This window comes from Engystomops pustulosus, chromosome 5 (assembly GCF_040894005.1).
Source record: "Engystomops pustulosus chromosome 5, aEngPut4.maternal, whole genome shotgun sequence".
In the NCBI taxonomy this organism is placed as follows: Eukaryota; Metazoa; Chordata; class Amphibia; order Anura; family Leptodactylidae; genus Engystomops; species Engystomops pustulosus.
Genome location: NC_092415.1, coordinates 65,770,383 through 65,785,866, shown reverse-complemented (window position 1 = coordinate 65,785,866; position 15,484 = coordinate 65,770,383). Strand labels below are relative to the sequence as shown.

The window sequence follows — 15,484 nt, the reverse complement described above, 5'->3', positions numbered from 1 at the left end:
TGTGTGCAACTACCATTACCCCACCGAGATGTTGTCTCACCACAACACTGGCCATACAGGATGCACTGCAACTAACCGACTACAGCCAAACATAGTGGTGATCACATGAACTGCCCAGGCAGGTGCAAAACATGTGATGTGGACATGTGACCTGTATCTGCTCCACGGGGACAAAGGCTCAGGACTGACTAAATATATCATAAACAGCCATTAGAAAGCATTACCTCTATCCCTTCATTGTCCCTCTACATGCCTGTAAACCTAAGCAATGAGGTCCAAAAGCTCTATGCAAATGACCTGTGAGATGTCCAATGAGACATTATCATATTCAGCTGTCCAGCTTATTCATGAGTGGGAGGCACAGACACAACCGTCAGTGATTGACTGACAGCCTGTATAATGATATGAGGTATAATGGTGTAATGGCTCCTCCATGTGCTTCCTGGTGCTCCCTGCAGCCTGTGTGTGCATAGGAGAGATACAACAGCTCCAGGCAGCCATGTTATAGCAGAACATGTCAGGTACTTGTGTAGCCGATGTCTGTGTCTCTCACATGTGTATGGGAGGAGAGAGCATGTCAGCAGATAAAGCACAGGCACTAGCAATGCTTTACTATACATTATACACAGACATGAGCAGGGGGAGGAGAGGGGAGGGGTAACAGGGGTGACATCATTACCTCAATTACATAATAAAGAAAAGATGATTTTATAATGATTTATGTATGAATTGACTAGATAAAGGCTTGGATGGAATACTTGTGAGCTGCTCCAACAGATAGTAGTGACAGAAATAGTGGCAGAGACCTGATGACGGGTGTCCTTTAAAGGGTCAGTTGCATTTTACTTCTCCATTATAGCTTATGAACACTACACTTTTCTACTATTTCTCTCTATTTTTCAAAATGGCAAAAAAAGTGCCATTTTCGACTTTGGGAGCTATTTTCCATTACGGGGTTAAACGCATTGAAAAAACGCTATCATATTTTGATAGATTGGGCATTTTCGGACGCGGCGATACCTAATGTGTTTATGATTTTTACTGTTTATTTATATTTATGTCAGTTCTAGGAAAAGGGGGGTGATTTGAATTTTTAGGTATTTTTATTCTAATTTTTTTTTATTACTTTTTTTATTTTTACTATTTTTCAGACTCCCTAGGGTACTTTAACCCTAGGTGGTCTGATCAATCCCATCATTTACTGCCATACTATAGTATGTCAGTAGCTGTCAGCACATTGTAATGAAGGGGTTAAAACGAAATAGCCTCGGGTCTTCGGAAGACCCGAGGCTACCATGGAGACGGATCGCCGCTCCCCGATGACGTCACGGGGAGCGACGATCCTAGGCAAGATGGTGGCCTCCATGCGCCGCCATCTCTTTGAGGCTGCCGGCAGCGATCGCTGCGATAACACCCGCGATCGGTACTAGGAATGTGCAGCAAAGATTTACCGGCTATGGAGAGGGCTCTCCATGCAGCGGGACCGGACCGTCACCGTGAATACACGGCGGGCGGTCGCGAACCAGTTAAAAGTAGTTTAAAATTTTGATTGATATCTTTTGTGTTTTATTATGGAAAAAAAACTGAAATTTGGCAAAAATTTCTAAAAATTCTTCATTTCCAAAAGCTCAAAATTTTCAGCTTTTTAGGCAGATAGTCATAGCACACAAACAATTTCATCACTAACATTTCCCAAATGTCCTCGTTATATTGGCATGGCTTTTTATGCACCCGCTCTTTTTTCTCGGTTGTTCGGAGATTCAGAACTTTGGGTGTAATTTTTAACTTTTTTTGAAAATCGCCAAAACCTGTATTTAAAGGTAGCTGCTCAGCTTTAAGTGATGTTGAGAGGCCTAAATAAAATTAAAGCATTAAATTATGGCATTGTAGAAACTACATCACTCAATATATGAAAAATCAACTTTAAAGAAATGTGTTAAAACTTTCGGTGTTTCACAGGGGTTAAAACAAAATGGAGGTGTAATTTACAAACCGTAAGTTTTTTAAAACAATACATAATAGGCATAACATTTTTATTTTTTTTTTGCTTACAGAGCTGTTTAGAGCTTGTTTTTTGCGGGACAGGATGTTCTTTTTATTGGTATCATGTCGGGGTAAATGTTACTTTTTATCCTGTTTTTATAAGGTCAAATGTGAAAATATCATAACTTTTGTGAGTTTTTTTTTTTTACTGCGTCCTCAGCACGGGGGCAGTGTTAATTTTGTTTTATTGTAAGGGTTCATTCACACAAGGTATGCCCGCCGTGCAGGCATACTGCCGTGTGCTGGAGTTGAGGAGAAGATGACCCCTCCTCCTTCCATAAGAAACAGCAGCACCGGGCCGCCATTGCCGTCTATGGGGATGTATATGCGGCCGCATGTACGTCCCCATGGGCAGCCGAGTGAATGAGCCCTAAGGTTGTTACGGATTTTCCCTTTTTTATGCTGTATTTTATATGGGATAGGGCATCAGGGGACTTTTATTCTTTTTTTAATCTAACAGGCATTTACTGCTGTCAGCCCTGGGGTCCTTCATCGGACCTCAGGGCTGGCATAGCAACGATCGTAATGCCCTATATTCATGGAATAAGTGGTCATGGGATATAGGGTTAAGCAGCTGGGACTGCGATAGTCGAGTTCCCAGCTGTTACTGCTAAAACCTGGCTTCCCATCTGAGCCTGGGCAATAACCATGACATAACTGTACGTCACGGTGTGGTAACTGCCCCCACCTTATGACGTACAGTTATGTCAGGTGCAGGAAGAGGTTAATGAACCATTTGAATATGAATTCTGCTAATTATTGGAATACCCCTTAAACTGTACAGATTTAAAAATGATGAACAATGATATAGATTACCTGGGAATGGTGGTGCTAGAGAGAAAATGTTGCTACTATGGCTGAATCACTGGAGTACCACCTAAAAACAATATAAGAAGTTCAAGACAAGACCGATTGAGGCTTGATTGGTGAGTACATGTCCACATAGACACAATAATAATTTACATGTAGTAATGTGAATAAAAGGCACATGGTTTCAATGGAAAATATATGCCAAAATCTGGCGTGTGGAATCTTTCATTCAAGGTCCAGAGACATTTGTGCCAGCTTAAACCATAGCGCACGCCTTCCTACGCTGCACTTTTAGGTGATATATATATATATATACACACACACACTTCTTCAATTGCAAAGTGAATCAATTCCATCATGATATTGGGTCTTGCAACACGTGATGAACAATAAAAGCAGAACAGCAGCAATGGCGGCTTCTCTGGATGTCTCACCTCACTACATTTTCAAATCATCTAATGGCGATGCTGTAATCCCTAAGCTATAACCATCTTAACAACACATAATAAAGATATATTAGAGTGCTTATGCCAAGTATTGAAACAGACAGGTCACATAAATCAATGGAAAAAACGGGTCCAGCACATGGAGAATGGCAGTGTAGCAAAGCCATCATCTACACTGTACCACAATAACTGGGTAACACACTAAAGTGCCTTGTGTATCATTTATCAGAACAATTGTGGTTTTAGCTTGTTCCTGTTTTAATGGCATTGACCAATGACTTCTAAGTGTAGATCTGCCACTTAGCACAATAAATCTAATCAGTCTGTGTGTGGTCTACACTTTAATTACAGTCCGTAAATGAATTACTGTTATGCTGCATAAACCAGATGTCCCGAATAAGTCTCAGCAGAAATGCTTCATTTATGTTCCTTCTTTGTCAAATTATGAAGGGTCTTTGCTGAACGAGCTTTCACTTTCCTGCCCAGAACATCAGAGAGTTCACCCTGCTCATAGGAATACTACAGAGTGTAGTGTAGAGAGGACACGCATTGTAGTGTGACTAGAAAGAATCATTTATTGTACAACATTGAGTCACAATTTTATAATCAATAATTAGCATTTTAAAATCAATGTTGTAAAAAGACTTTTTAATATGGGAGGTAAAAATAGGTTGAATGAAATCTACCATCAAAATGAAGCATGACAAACCAGGGGCAGTAAGAGCCGTTCCACACTTGCGATTAGGATGCAATGAACTCGCATCACACTCGCAACTTGTGCTGCTCGGATCCGAGCAGCATGCGTTGCGAGTGTGATGCAAGTTCATCACATCACACTTGCAACTGTGGAACGGCCCTTACTCAGACCCAGATACTATGACAGTGGTAATCTTTGTATATTATCCATGGCCTCCTTTCTGAAATAAACCTTTACAGTTATGCTAATGCCTGAAAGTCTCCTGTGGTGTTTCCAGAACCCCTCCATGCTTTAGCCCCTTTGCAGGGATAGAGACTGTCTCACCTGCCCCCTTAGCACTTCCCGATTTCATTTCACTGCAGCAGAGGAAGTTCCAGTACACAGTTGTGGGAAAAGCTCCTGCACATTGTGTAACAGCCTGTGAATCTGCAGCACAGAGGGGCTCTGGTAATGCCACCAAAGCCCTTTAGACTCATTATCATAGTTTTAAAAGTTGATTTTAGAAGGAAGGAGGCCATGGATTTCAAATATAATTAGCAGAGTCACAGTGCCTGGATTTCTGAATAAGTGCACCTGGTTTATCATGCTAGATTATGATGGTCAATTTCCTTCAATTACACTTAGAAATTATTAAATTTTATGCTGTTCACTGAAAAATAAAATTAAAAATATGTGATTATTACTACACAGTTGTTAAATGGAGATTTTTATATTTCTAGTTTATTTTACTGTGCTTTTCCATTATGCACAGGTATATAATGGGACAAACTTTTTCCATAGGTTAAGTTCATTAATGTGCATTCAGCACATTGCATTAGGACCTTCCATTATTTATTGAGGAAAATTAGCGTAGCAGCCCATGATAATTTTTCCAGTAAAAACAGCGGACATGTAATGAATGGTTAACTTTCCTACATTGAAGTCTATGATATAAAAGGTGAACACAAAATAAACCATTCAACTTCCATTTGGGATACTCTCCTCTTAAATGGGGCGTAGAACAAACTCCTGATGCAGACGTCACTCCCTTTTCATAAAGTAAATTTATTTCTCACAAATTAAAAATAGTTCAGCAGCGTCCTTTCTTATGCTATTCCACAATTATTCCTTCTCAAAATGTATGAACAAAATGACCAGGCTTTCTTACTTTTTCACTCTTATCTAAAGGGAAGTCCTTATATAGTATGAAGTGTCAAATAATACTCTTAGAGCTGACATAAACTTATTTATTGGATGCCTCACATACGAAATTCCACTTTAAGAAATTTCCAGCAAATAATTGATATAGTTTGTGTTATGAAAAGCTATAAAATTTTCCTGTCTGCATCAATTCTTCACAGTTTCCAAGATGTCTTCTTTGTGTGTGCTTGCTGTCATGCAACAGGAAGCTTCAGAGTTTACATCGTTCACGGCTGGTTATAACACAGAGAATAATCAGAGCTGTGTGATGCTAATGAGCCATACATACGCGTGACATCACATGCCCAAGGACCAGTGTTTATCTACAGGAAGTAAACAATGAAGCTTCCTATAGAAAGACAGCAAACAGAGATCTAGAAAACTGATGAATTGATACAGAAAGTATATTGGAAAATGTAATACCTATTACTTACACAAACAAAATCAATTATTTGATTTAATGGGGCACATTTACTAACCCGGCCGACGGAGTTCACCGAAAGTGCATTGCCCGCCAATAATGCACTCTGCCATGATTCACTAAGATAGTGCCCCTGATATCCTGCATGAGTAGCTTCCCACGTTCCAGTCCGACGGAGATCACCTTCTTTTCAGTGGTGCACGTAAGTGCATTGGTTTGTGACACAATTTGAAAGTTAAATCCTGCGCTCCGGCGGCACACCTCCAGATTGATGTTGCATGTAAACCAGCAGAGCTGCGCCAAAAAAAAAAAAAAAAATCCCAGTGCAGACACCTGTTACATACCTGTCAAAGCCGTGCATATCCTGAAAAAGACGAACAGTGTGATCCGCGACCCTTATTAAATGAGCACCAACGTGTTTAAATTGGACAACCCCTTTGACTTGTTGAATCATGTTGAGTCAGTGACTATAGAATTTTCTCGTATCCATTCCCATTACTGGCACCATAGTCACTAAGCTTGGTGTCATTTTTGTTTGCACAGTGTAGGTTTTGCCAGGAAATTGAATTAATCAGTAGCTGGATCTTCCAGACACAGATTTACATTCAGATACAACATTGACTTGAAACACTTTGAGGTGATCTCTATATGAGTAATCGTGGGACTTCTGAAGCCAGCAATCTATTCCAGTTAGATGTGTCATAGTAGTGGGGGTGAACAGATGAAGTCATTTACTTAAGAACAATAGTAAATTATGGGTCACTTTAAGGTGCTTTCACAATGTGGTTAAAACGGCTCCAAAACCACAATGGGGGAAAAGTGCATTTGTGCACGTTGTTTGTCTTTCTTCTATATTTCTGTCTTACAGATGGGCAGTGTTGTGGCCTGGAAATTTCTGTGTGTTGTCATCTCCTATCCACAAAACATTTACTATAATGATTGGTGTTGGTCCATGTACTTATACTTCATTGAAACTCTGATCTTTGCCCACAGAACCCTGTTATGTTTAACGTGAGACATATAGTACAAGGTAAAATCATCACCAACCAGCCAATAAAGGGGTTTCTCCTGTTTCGTTAAATCCTGGAAGGTTCTTGACTGCTCAATAAAAAGCTTGTTTCTTGATATTGTTTCACATGGTGGATGCCTGGAACTTTTCAGAAAGTCTTGTGCCCTATGGACCTTTTTGTATTTGGTAATGGTTCAGGCGACTCTCCTGTTCAACAACGTGAAAAAAAGAGACAACTGTGGACCACGAGGCATCACTTCCGTTCACTATGGGAAGTAAATTCATTTACTGACCCCAGGTCCAAGGCGGCAGGTTATTGCCCCCCATAAACCGGGCCGTGCCAAAAAAACATAAGTGTACGAGCTATGTGGGAATACGGGACCTGAAGTAGGCTCTTTTCCACTCCTGGAAAACCCTTTAAGTATATTTATCCATGGGTCCAATCAATCAGAAGTTGTTTCGCAGACCCTGGGACAACATGTACGGCACTCCGGGCTGCTAATTATGCACACCTTCGCCCCTCTCCCATGCTGGGAGCATTTCAAGACTAGCGGCAGACAGTGCTGGATAATGATGGAGTGGAGCGGAGGCATTTATATTTACTTATTCAGTGATTGTTTTCCTTTATGCTAAACGTTCTTTAACCTCTAGGCACACCACAACATAACTGTATGGTTTGAGGTCCGGTATGTTACTTTGCAATGTGGACTTAAAAGGGCATTTCCATGAAGACAAGATTCCTAAATGTATTCAGGATAACAAAATAACAAATTCTCTAATTCAGCTGCACTAAAAGTGCTCTGCCTGTGTATAACGCTCGGTCCGACAGATATCATGGATCTGGTGCTTCCCTGCGCTGGAGGGAGTTCCACCAACTTTTTTGTGGTGCGCCTTTAACATAGGGCGCGCAACAGACTTTGCATGTTAAATATGGGACACGGACTAACTGAGCACCTCATAATTTGTGTTGCAAGGTAGCTAGTGCAGCTGCGATACAAAAGGGTCCGAGGGCGACACAATAGTAGCACAGACACTTCTAAAATACCTGTGCAAGCAGTTTACACCTAAAAAGAACATGCAAAGTCCATCAGTCAGAAAACAGGCGCAAAGCCCTTAGTAAATGTGAACCAATGTGTCTACTTAAAGAGTCTCCGCCCACACTTTGGCATTTTACACTGACCATCACTGAGTGATAGGAGTTTAAACAGGAACAAAACTGTAAAATTATAAAGAGGTTAAAAATGACCTTTATTGTGTAAACATCACTTGGTGATTGAAATTTGAGAATTTTCTTTCATGAGCAAACCCCTTTAAGTCAGTCAAAGTGCTTACATGGACTCAGGAGTGGAGCCCAATTGTGGCAAGAGCGTGCCATTAATGAAACTTTCACACTTGGTGGGGTCGGACCGTGTAATGTTTCATGGGCCAAGCACACTGATGGGACTGGAGTCCTTACAACATAGCGATATAAGATGCACGGAGTCCCTACTTCCCCACTATAAAGTGGCGTCAACAGTGTAATGATTGCATTAGCATAATTGTGCGAAACCCCACATTTTTTTGGTGTACTTTATATTGCCAGAAATTACGCAAATAATAATAAATAATATAATGAGCAAAATAAGGCCCTGTTCACATTAATAGATCCTTTAGACATCCATTATTATAGTTTAAACAACAGTAGATCTGAACACAGGTGTGAATTGGGTCTAAGACTGTCTAACTGCTGTTCTAGGTGCAAGCAGGGACAACTGCCCTTAGATAAGCTGTTAAAAGTAGGAAGAAAGTAATGGGAAAACGCCACCTCCACATCAAGTAGGAGGATGTGGATTGTGTTATACCATATGCGGCTGTGGACAGGGGACAATAGCCATGGTCTGTGTCACTTCTACACAGGTTATAGCGCACTTGTATTATTGATCCAGCCACACAGTCATGTGCCGAATACACAAAGAGACTACTGCCTTTTAGCAGGGGCGTAACTACACTGGTAGCAGCCGCTATGGGGCCCGCAGTGTCAGGGGGTCCCATCATCCGATGTGACACTAAAGAATGGAGGATGTGCACCATTATGCACATTGTACAGCACAATATTTATATATTGTTAATAGACTTTTGTTCCATATGACTGTTTTTACTCTTTAATGTCTTATTTTATTTGTATATGTCCCCTATGATTTGTAAAGCACTACAGAATATGATGGAGCTATACAAGATTATTATTATTATTATTGACATTTATATACTGTATAGAAGATAATTCTTACTACCCCTGATTTTGTAGCTACTTGGGTCAATAATAGTACTATTTGGGGCTGACGCCGGCCCCAGACCCCCACCCACCCACAGAGCGGCCCAGGGCTGATACCAGCCCACGACCCCTCTACCCACAGAGTGAGTCAGGGTGGACGCTGAGCCCCAGACACCCACCACCACCCACAGAGCAGGCCAGGGCTGACACCACCCGCAGAGCAGGTTGACCCCATACCCCACCCATAGTGCGGGCCGATGCCTGCCCCAAACCCCTACAGAGTTGTCTGGGGCGGAGACCGCTAAACGTATCTATTTTTGGGGGATTGGGGGCATAACGCTTTTTTTTTAACTGTTTATTTTTTACTTTTTTTAATTACAATTTTTTTTTTCTTACTCAAGGGCGCATGCGTTCCCTGTTAAACTTTTATATAGATCACAGATAACAGTGATCTAAAGGTAACAGCGCATTGGAACGCATATAGAACCTTCCCTGCAGCCTCTCACTGTATACAGGGGCAGCTCTGGCTACCAGATTGAGCTGTCACATAGACATCTCAATCTTGTTTATAGCTCTGTGTACACGATTGCACACAGCCATGGGGGATGGGCGGAGCTACTCACTGTTCCAGCCCACGCCCGATGGAGAACGTCATGTGACCTGTGCTTCGGTCACAAGACTTTACATCTGAGCCGCAAGATAGCTCGGCAGGAGAGGAGGGGGCGGCACTATATTGTGGGTGTTGCCGAGTGGTGCGGGCACCATCTGCGATCCTTGCACCCAGCTGCCAGAAAACCACCAAGCGTATTTATACGCATGGTGGTTTTTTGTGTGGGTAAATCAGCCTCTCCAAGCACCATAGACGGTTGTAGAGGCGTTATCGCGATCTCTGTGTATAAGTAAGTAACTGCATTATAGATTGTATATAAATATGTGTGTACATATGAGTGTAATATGTAAATTTTGAAGCAGGAAGGGGGCCCCATTCAGAAGTCTGATATGGTGCCCTGCCTCTATTTGACACAACCTTCAGGGAAGGGTTAACATCAAGCACTGTCGCACAATGCCACAGCGCTTGATAAATCCCCCCCTACTATACTTAGATAAAGTTTATTACAAAGTTTACTATTATCATCTGTACAATTGTTTTAAGCTATTTGGTAAAAAAATTTTGTTACACATTAAACTAAAAAATAAACAATGGTTGTAACAGGAACTCACCAGTAACTTTAATAAAGCTACAAACAACTTGCCAAATCGGTCTCTGTCCCCAATGGGGCTCACAATCTAATCAACCTACCAGTATGTTTCGGGGTGTGGGAGGAAACCCGCGCAAACACGGAGAGAACATACAAACTCTTTGCAGATGTTAACCCTGGGACTTAAACCCAGGTCCTCAGCTCTGCAAGGCTGTAATGCTAACCACTAAGCCACCGTGCTGCCCCAAACTTTCTAAAAGTTTCTCCAGAGTCATCCGCCCAAAGCCCAGTGCAGGTGACAAGAATCTCCAATCAGCCATTTCCATCAAGAAATATAGTCTACTAAATTAAATCTAGAGCTAACATTATAATAATATTAATAATAATTCTTTATTTATATGGCACACACAGATTACGCAGTGCTGCCAAAAGCATGTCAAATTGGTCCCTGTCCCCATGGGGCTCACAATCTAAACAACCTACCAGTATGTTTTTTTTGGAGTGTAGGAGGAAACCGGAGTACCCGGAAAAACCCACGCAAACACAGAGAGAACATACAAACTCTTTGTACATTATCATAGCAGTCAGCAGGGCTCAGGGTTGCAGGTGTACTGGGGCACAGGTTCACATCAGGGCACACTGATAAATTGGTGAGCCATCTGTATAAAAGCACATTTTTTATTTGTTTGTCAACTTGTAATAGTACAAGGTACCAGCAATAGGCGAGATACCTGTAAAGCAGTTCACAGGTGGCATAAGCAGAAGAAGTTTGCCCAAATGTCATGAAAAGCGCAGTACTCATCATGTAGCATGTGCCAAACTGAAACACCTGTGTAAGCCAAAACATCTTAACCTCTCCATGTGTGAGGATTTTAGATGGGACTGCAGATAATCAAACATTATACGGATTCGCTGAGTACATAAAATTCATGCCCAAAGGGTTTTTAAAAACTGGAAAAAAAAATGATAGCAAATAATTTCTGATGCATTTATACAATCTTGGGAAATAAATAATTATGCGAAATATATTTATAACATCAGTGAACGGCTGGCACCATTTTACTACTGCCAGGTATTACAGTGCCACCAAACTTCCGGATGGGTGCATGCAACATGTTAGACTATGGCACGTGAAATGTGGTCTAATTTCTGGATTCGGATGAGATGAATTCCGTATAAGACATTACTGATTGGCATCACATGTCCACATTGATAATGATTTTCCCAGAAACCTGTCAGGAGTAGGGATGTAGGTACCCGGGATGATACAGCAGGCACCAGCATGTGCACTTGGCACACCCCCTCCACTATGCCCACACCTAGGCTCATGTGCCCATTAGCAGTGTCTCTGGCATTTAGTAGCAGGATCATCACCCACAGATGTGCCTGGCATTACAGGGGGCAGATGTGGCTGCTCTGCATAAACTTGGGCCTCTGTCACTCTTGTGCCAGCAGCAGCAGCTCCTCCCCGACTCCCAGAAGGGCTCCAGCTGCAGCCCCACAGCTGCCCCTGCCCGGGCACTGCCCTCCCAGCTGCCCCTCCGCCAGTGCAGCGGTGCTGCAGCAGCTGTGACTAGTTCTCATGCAGAGGGAATGGAAGGATCTTACCTCCCCCTGCAGTGTCTGCGCACACAGGCTCCGTGTCTGGGACCAGCACTCTCTCTCCTCCAGCCCTCTGTCTGCAGCCAGTCTGCTCTCACTCTGACAGCCGGAGAGAGGAGACAAGTTCTACAGGGAGGTGTGAGGGGGGAAGGGAAAGGCTTCCTGCCCAGCCCTGGCTCTAGCATTCACAGGCTACACTGACACCTAGCGGCTGGATGTGTGACTGCAGCGCTGCAATCACCTCACTAGTGGGCGTCCTACAGGGGGCATATTCCTCTCTGAGATCCTCTGTGTCCCAAACTGCAGAAACTCTTTCAACTCATGAAATTCTCTGCAGTAGAATGAATGGGATGTTTTATAGTTAATGGCAAAGTAGTTATCCTTATCGAATGGAATAAGGGGGCAGAGATTCACAGAACACCAAAGAAATTACCCTTGTATCACTCCTGCCCCCCACTGGCCATGCACATGACTACAGCCAGGGGCGGACTGGGAATTTAAAACGGCCCTGGAAAAAACTATAAAAGTGGCCCCATTTTATGGGCGGAGTCAAAACAAGTGGGTGTGGTCATATAATGTGGGTGGGGTTATAACAGACAAATTGTTGGTAGATGGACTTAATGCAAAACAAGAACATGTTTTGCTAGTAAGTGAATCTAATGTGCAAAGAATGTGACCTGTCGATCAGTAAATGATGCAAACACACGACCTGATAAGCCTTATATACCTTTCCCCTGTGCCATACATGTGCAATTCAGAGATATAATATATTGATACTGCCTCCTATGTACAAGAATAATGCTGCAATAACACATTTAGAATAACCCATTCAATCCTGCCTTCTGTATACAAAATAAAACTACTACAATACCTTCTCCCATATACAAGCCAACTACTATAATACTGCCCCTATGTACAAGAATATAACTACTGTAATACTGCCCCCTATGTACAAGAATATAACTACTGTAATACTGCCCCCTATGTACAAGAATATAACTACTATAATACTGCCCCCTATGTACAGGAATATAACTACTATAATACTGCCCCCTATGTACAAGAATATAACTACTATAATACTGCCCCTATGTACAGGAATATAACTACTATAATACTCCCCCTATGTACAAGAATATAACTACTATAATACTGCCCCCTATGTACAAGAATATAACTACTATAATACTGCCCCCTATGTACAAGAATATAACTACTATAATACTGCCCCCTATGTACAAGAATATAACTACTATAATACTGCCCCCTATGTACAAGAATATAACTACTATAATACTACCCCCTATGTACAGGAATATAACTACTATAATACTGCCCCCTATGTACAGGAATATAACTACTATAATACTGCCCCCTATGTACAAGAATATAACTACTATAATACTGCCCCCTATGTACAAGAATATAACTACTATAATACTGCCCCTATGTACAAGAATATAACTACTATAATACTGCCCCCTATGTACAAGAATATAACTACTATAATACTGCCCCCTATGTACAAGAATATAACTACTATAATACTGCCCCTATGTACAAGAATATAACTACTATAATACTGCCCCCTATGTACAAGAATATAACTACTATAATACTGCCCCCTATGTACAGGAATATAACTACTATAATACTGCCCCCTATGTACAAGAATATAACTACTATAATACTGCCCCCTATGTACAGGAATATAACTACTATAATACTGCCCCCTATGTACAAGAATATAACTACTATAATACTGCCCCCTCTGTACAGGAATATAACTACTATAATACTGCCCCTATATACAGGAATATAACTACTATAATACTGCCCCCTATGTACAAGAATACAACTACTATAATACTGCCCCCTATGTACAAGAATATAACTACTATAATACTGCCCCCTATGTACAAGAATATAACTACTATAATACTGCCCCCTATATACAAGAATATAACTACTATAATACTGCCCCCAATGTACAGGAATATAACTACTATAATACTACATATATACACAGAAGCGAACATGCAAAAAATCAGTATGTATCATATGCAGCTACAGAAAACACATGAGATCCTCACCTTTTGCATCCAGTGACATCAGGTGACGTCTCCTCGGATTGTTCTCGTTCCTCATCTTCTCCATTAGTTCCACCATCTCCTTGTCTCTTCCTCCAGGTACACAGCTTTCCTGCAGAGTTTACCAAACAGACGTCTTATGTTCTGCACTTTCCCATTGTCCCTTCTTCTGCTACCACCAATACTGTGCCCCAAAGAATATTAGTACCACACAAATAGTGCCCCATAATGTAACTGTAATGGTAAGGATAATTTATTTCTTCTATTCTCTCCTGAAACCTCCTTTAACCCCCACCCCCCCCCACCCCAGTATTGATAGAGCTCCGACTATAACCCAGGTGTAATAATAATGGCCCCAGCATACCCCCGTCATAAAATTAATGCCCCAAGCCTGCCCCAGACATAGAATTAATGGCCCCATCCCACCCCAGAAAAAGAATTAATGGCTCCAGCCTGCCCCAGACATAGAATTTATGCCCCCAACCTACCCCAGACATAGAATTTATGCCCCCAACCTACCCAAAACATAGAGTTTATACTCCCAGCCTACCCCAGATATAGATTAATGCCCCCTGCCAGCCCCAGATATAGAATAATGCCCCCCCGCCCCAGACATATAATTTATGCCCCCTGCCAGCCCTAATGCCCCCCCCCTGCCCCAGACATATAATTTATGCCCCCCTGCCCCAGACATATAATTTATGCCCCCTGCCAGCCCTAATGCCACCTCCCGCCCCAGACATATAATTTATGCCCCCCTGCCCCAGACATATAATTTATGCCCCCTGCCAGCCCTAATGCCCCCCCCGCCCCAGACATATAATTTATGCCCCCTGCCAGCTCTAATGACACCCCCCCACCCCAGACATATAATTTATGCCCCCTGCCAGCTCTAATGACCCCCCCCCGCCCCAGACATATAATTTATGCCCCCTGCCAGCTCTAATGACCCCCCCCCCCCCCCGGCCCAGATATATAATTTATGCCCCCCTGCCCCAGACATATAATTTATGCCCCCTGCCAGCCCTAATGCCCCCCCACCCCGGACATATAATTTATGCCCCCTGCCAGCCCTAATGCCCCCCCCGTACCAGACATATAATTAATGCCCCCCTGCCCCAGACATATAATTTATGCCCCCTGCCAGCCCTAATGCCCCCCCACCCCAGACATATAATTTATGTCCCCTGCCAGCCCTAATGCACCCCCCGCCCCAGACATAATTATTGCCCCATTCTATCATTAAAAAAAAACAAAAAAAACATCATACTCACCTCTTTGGAGCAGGTTTCTTCGGTGGCTTCCTCGGTCTTCGGTGGCTTGGTGTAGAGGCGCGGGATTAGTGACGTCACTGCTTCGCGCCTCCACACCAAGCCGCGGAGCTGCAGGGAGGGCCGGACAGCTGACAGGGTAAGTGTCAGCCTCCTCCACGCTACACAGGTCGCGCAATGACGTCAATTGCGCGACCTGTGTAGCTGCGGGTGTACACAGACGCAGAAGCAGCGGTGCTGCGCTGCGTCTGTGTACTAATCAATAGTACCGGCATCGTACGATCGTACGATGCCGGTACTATAGATTATGTTAAAAGTTGTAAGGAGGGAGTGCGGACCGGCCCCGCACCAGCTCCGGACCGGCCCCAGACCGGCCCAGGACCGACCGGCCCACCGGGAAAATTCCCGGTGGGTACAATGGCCAGTCCGCCCCTGACTACAGCTAATGTTGTCCTTCACTACGCAG

The 15,484-nt window shown here is 42.8% G+C and overlaps 1 protein-coding gene across 1 annotated transcript in view; it reads right to left on the bottom strand.

The window, feature by feature from the left end:
* The window catches only part of LDLRAD4 (low density lipoprotein receptor class A domain containing 4), a 175,357-nt gene extending 163,538 nt beyond the window's left edge, over nucleotides 1-11,819 (bottom strand). Inside the window, exon 1 of the mRNA XM_072152280.1 lies at nucleotides 11,664-11,819. The gene's annotated coding sequence lies outside the window, so the exon portion shown is untranslated. The remainder of the gene's footprint in view (nucleotides 1-11,663) is intronic.
* Between the last annotated feature and the right edge of the window lie 3,665 nt (nucleotides 11,820-15,484).